Source organism: Miscanthus floridulus, chromosome 4, assembly GCF_019320115.1.
Source record: "Miscanthus floridulus cultivar M001 chromosome 4, ASM1932011v1, whole genome shotgun sequence".
Lineage (NCBI taxonomy): Eukaryota > Viridiplantae > Streptophyta > Magnoliopsida > Poales > Poaceae > Miscanthus > Miscanthus floridulus.
The window spans coordinates 1,348,463-1,359,321 of NC_089583.1; the positions used below are offsets into that span (position 1 = coordinate 1,348,463).

At 45.5% G+C, this 10,859-nt stretch overlaps 1 pseudogene; it reads right to left on the reverse strand.

Annotated features, from left to right (window-relative positions):
* Positions 1–501: 501 nt before the first annotated feature.
* Positions 502–2,740, reverse strand: LOC136550691 (uncharacterized; annotated as a pseudogene).
* Positions 2,741–10,859: the final 8,119 nt, after the last annotated feature.

The following is a 10,859-nucleotide window of genomic DNA, read 5'->3' on the forward strand; positions in this document are numbered from 1 at the left end:
AGTAGCAATATTATGAACAAACTTAATAATCTCAGAGACTAAAGAGTACAATCGAGCACTCGCACATCTCTTGAAACAGGATTCATTTCAGGCACATCTGCATTCTGCGGTGTCTGTCGAACATCTGCTTACAAGGTAGCCGCTGCATGTCTAAAGAATATATATGCCAACAGCAATAGATGCAGATGACAGAGTTTCAGTATTGGACGGCAATTTTACTGATTACAATGACCCTATCCCAGGAAAATTAATAGCTTTGCTGTAGAAACTGTTCATTCAGTTGAACAACAGATATGTCCATGTTTTAACAAGTGTAAATGCTTCTGTCAGCCATCAAAACTGTAATTTAGGGCGATTTTGATGTGGCCAAAGATATCCCAGATTCCAGAAGACGTGTATACTGTGGACTCGTGGTTCACAAAAATAGGTATATCCAGCCAAAACCTATAGTGCAGACAGTAAAACTAATAATGAATTATATATTCTTGGCGTTTGGCGTTTTCAGCGCTGCAGTTTCCTCCTTGCAAGGGCCGGGGTCTTCTTGGGTATGTAGACCTTGTAGCTGACCTATAAAAACAGAGAGAAAAAGGAATTAGATTGGATGAATATAGTTTCAGCATGACAATTCAAGGCACCTGAAGCCACAGTGAAGGTCTGCTCCTTACCTCCACTGTCTCTCCATCATGCATTCTAGAGAAAGTCTTCTTCTGAAAACTATCTTTATCCTCAATCCTAGCCTGGCTCTTGTCCTCGGCAGGTGACAATACAGAGCCGTTAGAGGTTGGAGCTTCACTTGTTTTTTTGTCCTCTCCATTAGTTCCTTCAGCCTTGTCAGTGTCATTCAGAGGGAGTCCAACTTTGCTACTGCTTTCAACAGGGGAAGAATCCTCACTGAGCTTAGGGGGTGTAGTATGTGTGCTACCATCAAGCCTTTCCCTATTGGGTATGCTCACAACTGATCTAATCCTTGGAGCTCCATTGACATGATTCAGCCCTGCACTGCTTCCTAACCTTTGATTTACGCTAGCAGAACTACCTGGAGGGGGCACCAGCCTTTGCATTACACTGCGACCATTCCTAGCATCCAATGGTGACAAAAACTGAGAAGCCAAACGAGTTGATTCTACAGCTCTTCCCTTCAGTTGAGTTGGGCCACCAGTCTCAGCAGGCTCAAGTGTTCCAGGTGATCCAGCCCCATAACTCAAGCCGGCACTGTTTTCCTGCTTCCAAGAATGACTTGCACCATTCCCAAAATTCTGTGATCTAGGTGATCCAGCAGAATGTCTGGCTCCAAGCCTGCTTCCCTGACTCTGAAAATGGGCTGCTTCAGCAACCTTTGTGCCAGCATTCTTTAGGCTATCATCTGTTAATGCTTCCTTCCCTGCAGCTCCATTATCTGTTTTGCCTCCCATGGTCGCTGCTGCCCTGAACTTTCTGAAGTTCTCAAGAGCTTTCTGCCTAAGAATCAGCTCCAGATCCTGAGCATCTGAATTTCCACCACTGGCAGGTACAATCTCTTCTGTTTCATTGGCATTCTTGGAAGGTGAACTCTCCAATTCTGAATTCTTCTTGTACCTGTCAATATCATTGTCCGCCTCCTTGGCAATGGCAAGTCTGCCTTCATCCTTATCATCCTCATCCACGTTCATGTCAGACCAAGAAGAACGGCGATCGGTGTAGTCCTTTTCCATCTTATCCCTTGTAGTGCCATCCTTAGTGCTACCAACAGTTCTCCGCTTCATGCTCTTGCTCTTGCTCTTGCTCCTACTCTCCTGCTCCTGCTCCTGCTCCTGCTCCTGCTCCTACCACTACTTGCTGAGGTGCTAGACGAACTTGCCAATCTCTGCAGCTTTCTCCCCTTGCGATCCCTTTTTCTGTCCCTCCCCCTCCCCATCACTTTTTTCTTCCTAACATCTCTGGACCGGCTCCTGGGCAGCGGGCTCACCGACCTCTCTGAGGCGCTGCTGCTGCTACATGAAGAGCCACTGCGTCGAGCTACTGAGGAAGGGCTGCTGCTGAGGCTACGGCTAGGGCTTGGGCTAAGACTACGGTGCCGATGTCTGCGGCTGCTGCTGCCACTCGCCTTGCTCCTCTTGCTCTTCTTGTCAGGAACCCTCTTGCTGTGCTTCTTGGTGCGCTTGCGGGGCGGAGATTCAGAACTAGAGGAGGAGCAGCTGTGACGGCGTCGCCGGCGCTTAGTGCGTGAAGACCGGATCTTCTTGGGCTCAGCATCATCCTAGTAGCAAGTAAAAAAAAGGGGGGAAATTCAGTCAGCAGGGGGTTTCGGGACAAGATACAGCAATATACACGGTTGAAGAATCGGCGCCTCAATTTGACAGTTAATTTCGTTTTGGCGTGGCTTCTGAATTCAGGGCTCCTCTATTCTAATTGTCATGAATGAACACATGAAAGAATGGGCATCTTAAACGAGGTGAAAAAAACACATGATCCTAATCGATGTGGAAGAATTGTGAATCTGGAGTACGGGTACAGTAAAGCAGCAGTTTTTTTGTCGACTCATATCAATAAAAAAAAGGAAATTTTGTTCTCAAGAACCGGAGGTAGGTATACCCTAGCTAGGTTTTAAGAAACCGACCGGAGTGTAAAATAAAAGGAGAAAGATGGATATGCGGGCCGCGATGGTTACCTCGTCGGCGGCGGATGCCTTGGCCTTCATGAGGCGGGCGCCGGTCCGTCGGCAGGGGCGCAGGGCAACTGGAGCCTGGAGGAGAGCGGGACAGAAGCAAGGGAGAGAGAGAGGGTGAGGGAGAGGCGAAGTGAACCTGGAGGAGTGGAGATGGATCGGATCGACGGCCGACGGAAGGAGAGGAGATTCGGGCGGCGGCCGCACCTCCGTGTCCCTGCTGGCCGGGCCGGGCTTCTCTTCTTGGCTGGGGCTGGGGGCCAGGCCACACGGGCTCTTCTCCTTTTGGTGGATAAAGGGAAAGGAACCCAGGATTCCCGAGTCCCGACAGGTGGGGACACCTCTCTTTTGGATTTTCCACTAAAAAAAAAACTCTCTTTTGGATTTGGACAGACAAACAAGAGGTTCTATGTTATGTCCTACTCCTTTGCTATACTTATATGCTCCTATGTTTCGGTATACTCCTATGTTTAGTGGGCAAATTGCCAACCTTTTTCTTTCCAAAACGAATTTCTAACTTTTTTGTCTTTTGATGAGACGAAATCCTCAACTTTGTATATTCCCTACGTGTGATATGGCTATGTATGAATATAAAATGTCTCATTCTCCCATGCCAAGAGTGTGACGCATGACTAGACATGGCAAAGTGATCGGTCTCGGTTGTTGGGCATATCTATCACTACTAAAAATGGCCTAACATCATTTAAAAAAAATTGGCCTAACATGAGACGATGTGCTAGTTCAATTTCATCTTGGAAATAACTCTGGAAGTTAACGCCAAGATCCAATTCTGGCCAAAATGGTATGGTAATGTCTCTGCCTATGCAACTCCCTTCGATAATGGAATTTTTACATATTTACCATCATGGCGATGTGAGTGGTATAAGAAATACCATGTCAGTGACTCATATGTGTCAGTGACACAGTGTAAGATGTCATCCGTAATAGTGGTAAATATGTAAATGCCCCTTCGATAATAATAGATGATGTTACATCAAATTTGTCTTGAAATAGTTATTTACCGAGCAAACATCATCCAGTTATATCATCTAGCATCAAATATAATGCATCGGACATCCATCATCTCCACATCTAAACCGACCTAATGAATTACCGTTGACTATTCGATCTTTAGGATACCTCGTTGTCTACTCTACCCTAGTTGATGGCTATCTTTTTCAAAAAAAAAAGTTAATGGGTAGCCTTGTCAGCAAGTCTAGTAGGCAAGACTTCGCTTCTCTGATTTCATATGTATATGACTCTGGCGAAGTTTTTAGTCGGATCCACGATAGCAAGCGAGCGGGTTGTGGACCATCCACAAGCCACCGAACATGTCGTCCGAATTTTTTACTTTTTAGCCCTTTTTTCGAAAGTTTCTCACAAATAGACCCCTGGCGGAAAGAATTCAGAAAATGGACCCTAGCTCGACGCCACCGATGCTGGCGCCGAGCTCGGCGCCAGCGTCCCTGGCGCCGAGCCCCTGGGCTGGGGCAAACTTACGTGGAGCCCAGGAGCTTCCTTCCATGTAAGTTTGCCCTAGCCCAGGGGCTCGGCGCCAGAGACGCTGGCGCCGAGCTCGGCGCCAGCATCGGTGGCGCCGAGCTAGGGTCCATTTTTTGAATTCTTTCCGCCAGGGGTCTATTTGTGAGAAACTTTTGAAAAAATGGCTAAAAAGTAAAAAATTCGGACATGTCGTCTAGAGATTAAGCAGTCTTTGTGGTAGTCACAGGGCATAGGCCTATCCTCACTATTATTTACTACATAGATGCTTAAAACTCACTAGTGTCTGTTGGAGATCGTGAACACTAATAGAGTACTGACATCCTTAAAAGGAATTTCTAGCCATATTATCTGGAAAATAAGGACATTTGATTACATTGCTTAAAATTAAAAATAATATTAGCTTCTATCAAGTCAGTAGACCATGCGCTATGACTTAGTGGTGCAAGCCAATGAAGCAGAATATGAATGGTCATACAAATATCAAAAGACAGAAAATTGGGGTATATATAGAGTATCTAATATAGAGCATAGACAGAACACAACACAATGACTTAGTGGTATGAGTTTCTTGAATAATTGTACATGTCACCCTGCAATCTGAACAGTATTCTTTTAGAAATTAGGAGAAGTTGCACCCTATTTGGTTATATGAATATATTGTCGTTGAAAAGTATAAGTTCTTACAAAGGCGCTCAAGAAACAAAATGTTGTTCACGATACCTAATATATTATTAATCTAAACAGTAATTTACTCCATAGTATCCACAATTCTAAGTAATTTCTAAAAATAATGAACTAGATAGACATCGTAGGCATCCAAATTAGCTTCTTATTGTAGGAATTCATAAACTCAAACTATGTTTCTTATTGCAATTATTTTCGTAATTTTTTTGTGACGTTCAAATATCCACAGAAACCTTCATTACACATTTTTAATAGTTAGAGAATTAGGCACGGCATAGTATACTATGTTATGTTCATATACAAACTAATATGTTTGGTCATTATAGTATAAACTATTTTTCATATTTTGGTTCTTTTGTTGTTGTTGTCATTTTGGAAAAAAAATAATAGTAGTTCAAATGCTTCTCGTTCCATGTTTGGGTAGTACCACACTAGTAGAGAAACGACTTTTGATCTACTTCGAAATTTGGCTTTAGTCCCGGTATTTTTCACGCCCGGAACTAGAGAAATCTTTAGTCCCGGTTGGTAGCTCCAATCAGGACTAAAGGTCCCTGCCCAACGGCTACTGCGGCGGGCTTTTGCTGCAGGGGACCTTTAGTTCCGGTTGGAGCTACCAACCGGGACTAAAGGTTAACTTTTACTCCCGGTTGGTCCCTTCAACCGGGAGTAAAAGTCTACTCCCGACTGGAGGCTCCGTCCTGGATTAGAAAGGGACCTTTAGTCCCGGTTGCTGTCTCCAACAGTTTATGTTGAACGTGGGACTTCCAAAAATTTCCTTGGCAAAAATTTTACCGACTCCAACAGTTTCTCTCTCCTCTTCTTCATCCTTATCTTCTCAACATCCTCACGCCAGTGCTGCATCTCATCCTCTCTTCAGTCTTCACTCTCTCTCTTCAATCTCCAATCCACCGGATCTCCTTTTCCAAGCTGTGCGCCATTGTGCGAGCCGAGCCGCGACGACGGCTGCACGCTGGCTTGCGGCGCACCGGCCGTGCGGCGGTGGCGTCATGCGGGCCTAGGAGCTGCGTCTCCAGCGAGTTCGTGGCACAAGCTCTTGCGGCAACGGCACTCTAGGTGTAGTGGATCTGGCTATTTTCGGCCAGGTGATATGCGTTGTGGTCGCTCTCATGGAGTCCATGCATGCAGCGCTTGCGGCAAGTCAGGAAGACAAAGCCCCGTGGAGCCTTGAAGTCGTGCTTGGATAAGTGAGGTGAGTACACCAGTAAAATTCCTAATCTTGTTGGCCAAAACTTTGAAACTTTGTCAGAGTAATGTATTTTTTTCCTTTATATTCTTGTTGCGGTTGCATGAATGAATGAAACATTTAATGGGAAGAACAAGAAAAATTATTCATTTTTTATGGGGAGATTGGTTAATTCTTTGCGTTAATCCTTCTATGCAGATTGGTCAATTCTTTGTGCGGGGGATGCATCAATGGATTCCGGCTGCAGCGATGAGCTCTCGCAACACAGTGTGTTTGCTAGTAGTTGTTCGCATGGCCAGCGACGGTTTTTGGAAGTCCCGGTTGCTGTCTCCAACAGTTTTTGGAAGTCCCAAGGATATGATAAAATATACAATGCAAGCTTTATTTGTAATATATATATATATATACATATTATATGTACATAAAATAACATACAATATATGTATATGCATGTAATATATACGTTAGTTTCATACTTTAGTTTGTACAAAATGTTCGAACATTATAAGCATGTAGAATACGTATATTATTAGCAGCGTAGAATGCGTATTCGAAAACCTATTCGAAAACCAAAACGAATCATCAATTGAAAATAGAAACAAAAAAAAGAAAACCTTTAGTCCCGGTTGATAACCGGGACTAAAGGGCCGGCCCACGTGGCCAGACCGGAAGGCCTCTTTAGCCCCGGTTGGTATTACCAACCGGGACTAAAGGACCTTTAGTCCCGGGCGAGAAACCGGGACTAAAGGAGGGGCCCTTTAGTTCCGGATTCGTGCTCCCGGTTGGGAAACCGGGACTGAAGGGGTTTCTCAACCAGGAGTACAGCTTGTTTCTGTACTAGTGCCACCTACATTCTACGACAAGGCAAAGGCGTTCAAATTAACTCAGATTGCTTTCCTATTCTGTTTATGAGTTTATCTCTCATGTCCGGTACTCCCTGTGTCCAAAAATAGAAGTTGTTCTTGCTTCCTGAGAAGTCAATTTTTTTTTAACTTTGATCAATTATATATAAAAGAATATTAATATTTATAATACATAATTAGTATCATTAAATAGGTCATCGAATATACTTTCATAATAAATTTATTTAGAAATATAAATGTTACACATATTTTCTACAAACCTAGTTAAAGTTGGGAAAGTTTGATCTGCACACATCCCATAACGACTTATATTATGGGAAGGAGGGAGTAGTAACTTAGCAGCCACGTTCTCATACCAATAGGAATGAGAAATGTGAAACAAGAGTGGTGCTATACTTAGGTTTTTGCACTGTTGGGACGGAGCTAACTGTTCCCGGAATGACATTTTTTAGACGAGGAACATGGTCATGTACTCATGTTTCATATTTCCGACCGCTAAGGTCTAGTACCTCCTAATCCTTCAATGATATCTAAAACAATGAAAGTGGTACGTAAGTGGGAAATTTCTGTGTACGTGCCTCAATTCTGAAACCAAGCCGCATGGATGTGATTTGCATGTGTGCCAACGTGACATGTACCTGATTTGCATGTGTATGAGATTTAGTGACTAGCTTGTGGGTGTGTAATCCAAAAAATCAAAGGCTCACATTTAATTTATTATTTGAGGTATTACCTCCTAGCAAGCGAATGATGTACCGTAGCATTGTCCTTAAAAATAAGAGTATGTTGCCTCTTCAAGCACACCTTTATACTGTAATAAACAGTCAGCTTTGATGCAGCCTGACATTAGAATGCGCGATAATAATGTTGCCGGAGCTTACCTAATTAGTCTAAAAAAATGAGAACTCGTCAAAAGCGATCACTAACCTCCACTGTAAACACATAGAACCGATGGGAACTTGCGGTTTCTGCGGAATGGAGGATGAAACTACTTACCACCCACTTACACACTGCACCTTTGCGACTGAGTTTTGGAACATGTTCAGAACACTCACATCAGGAGTGAAGTTGCCTGCGCTTTGTCCGAGAACATGGGCAAGGGATTTGCTAGAGATCGAGTTCCTTTTGCAATAAGGAGGACAGGGGCGGCGTGATCATGTGCGGGATGTGGTCTTTATGGAGAAGTAGCAATGACCGTCGGCATGGAAAAATACCAATAGATCCAGGCAAGGCTTTGGCTTGGGTGATTGAGACATGCTACCAGCTGATTAGTGGCAAGCAGAAAGATTCACAGACAACACTGAGGCAGGTGAAGCATTGGCAACCGCCTGGGGAGGGGACAGTGAAAATTATATTGATGGAGGATACCACCATGAGTCCAACACCGAGCAAGGGGGTAGTGTTATAGCTCGATTTGGTAGTGTCATGTGTCATCTTGAGCATGGTGAAGACGGTTCAAGTTTAGGAGCAACTATTTCGTCGTGTTGAACGCATTAAAATTCGTGCATGACACTTGTTTCGGTTGCCTGGTCACCATCGCGCGGAGCCTTGGCGTCGCTGAGCTTGGCCGCGCGCGCGCTGCCGCGCTTGGCTGGCCTCGGCTGCCCCTTCCTGGCCGCCTTAGCTCGGTAGTGTGGGGCTGTTGCTGCTGTCGCTTGCGACGTCGGGCTTGACGCTGCCTGCTCGCCGTGCTGCCCCATTGCGTGGCCGCCCGTGCCACGATGGAGCCATGCCGGTGTCGTTTCCTCGTCGTCGCGATTCGTGCACTGCTGCACTGCCTTCTCACTACCATGCTGCGTTGCGGTCGCTCGCTTGCTCCCGCGTGCACGTGGGATGCCTCGGCCGCGCTCGCGTCGTCACCTCGCCTTAATGGCGCTGCGGCCGCGCAAGCCACGCCATGCATGTCTGTCCCGCACACGCATGTGGTCCGGTCATGTGTCGCGTAGCTCGGGCACAAGCGCAGCCGCATGTCCGGCCGACCACTTGCCGCCAAGGCTAGCCGAGCGGTGCCCTGTCGCACCATCTCTCTTCCTCTTCCTCTGTTCTCGTCACCGCGTCGCGCCCACGTGTAAGCCAGTAGGCGGTCACCTTTCAGTAATTACTGGCGCCTACACTTTCACCCTCCCGTCTTATCGCCAACCGAACCCGCACAACCATAATGGCGGCCCGGCCATGCGCCAATTTGGTGTTTTCCCTCCAGCATGCCGTTAAGGCCGCATCCTGGCCATGACCAAGGGCAGGCCTCAATTCCTCCACCCGCGTCCAATTGCTTGCGCCACTGCACTCGCACTGCTTCCCTCCTCGCCCTGCGCGCTTCCGTCCAACCGCTACCGCCCTCACTTCTCCACTGACGCGTTCGTGCCACCGCGGAGCGTCGTCGGAAGGCACTGTAGCACGTGCCTAGCCTTGCTCGGGGCATCTCCGGCCGAACCATCTCCACGGGCAGGCTTGTGGTGAGTCACTGGTAGTCACCCGTTGTCTCTACTGTTTCCATAAGGCCGTAGCTCATCGAAACTTGGCTACCACCGCCGCAGGGTGCTCGTCGTCGTGGAGAGGCCATTCTACTGTGTCCTGCTCATCCAACCGTTGTCTGAAGTTGCACGTCGTCCTATATAGGTGGGGGTCGGCCTCCTAGGTGAGTCGGAGGGGCCCCCGGTTGCCCGGCGTGCCGATCCCACGCCGGTGAGCGCGGGGGTGTTGGGAACCGACCGGATGTAAAGATGATTGGGGGCGAGGGCCTTTTGGCAAAGGACCCGACTGTAGGAATAGTGTGCATAAGAGTGGCGTTAATACTAGAAAGAGCAAGGGCGCTTTTGCAAAAGTGTCATGCGTGCGGGCTCCCTTCTGCCGTGGGCCGGCATGTGTGCATGGGCCACGCGTGCGCATGCGTGCCGCGCGCGCATGTGGGCCGCTTCCGCGTGGTGGTGGGCCGCGCGGGTGGAATTCGTTTTTCCTTTTCTTAAGGAATTAGAAATAGCTTTTCATTTATATTTCTGAGCTGAAGTTTGGTAAATCATATAAATCATGTAGGTATCCAAAAATTGTGAAACTAATTTTGTTAAGTTCCTAAAATTATGCTCTATCTGTTAGTATATTTAGTTTATATATATACTTGTTGATACCAGGAGCTATTAAATCATTTGAGAGTGATTAATATTATTAAGTTAAATATTGTAGGAATTTTTGTGGTAAATTGGTGATAGCTTTAGCTTTGAAAATTTTACAGTAGCTTTATGGTATTATTATGTGCTCACTGTAATTTTTGTAGCTTTAGAATAGACCTAACATAAGGGTAGTTAAATGCTCTTTGTTTCAAATATACATTAAGTCATTAGTGGAAATGAAGATATATCCTTCGTTTGTAAAGCTAGGTGTTTGTTAGTTGAACCCAACACTTTACTTGAGGAAGATGATAGTTAACTTAGTATCTTAGTCATTAGAGCTAGCTTAGTAGTTTACCATGGGTATTCTTATTTTAAGAGTTGTTGTTGCCAAAATGCTAAGTGTTGCATCATCATCGCATGCATGTAGAGAATGAGTTGACGAAGATCGTGACCATCGAAGACCACGAGTTTGAGGAAATCATTGAGGAGTACGAGGAGGAGATTCTCGTGTAGGAGGAGGTTCTGGAGCCGCCACTGACTGACTGAGCTGACACCCCACCTACCCAAGGTAAGCCCCGATGCATAACCCTTTTTTTTTGAATAATCACTGGATATATATATATATATATATATATATATATATATATATATATATATATATATATATATATATATATATATATATGTGTGTGTGATGTGCAGTTATGTTACAGGCTTATTATTGAAACTACATGCATAGATATACCTACCTATGAGTTCTACTAGCTTAGGCCACGTAGCTGCTATGTTTAGTTTTTTCGGTGGCGTGAGTAACCTGTCGTTACTCACAATAGATGATTATTAATATTACTCTCATG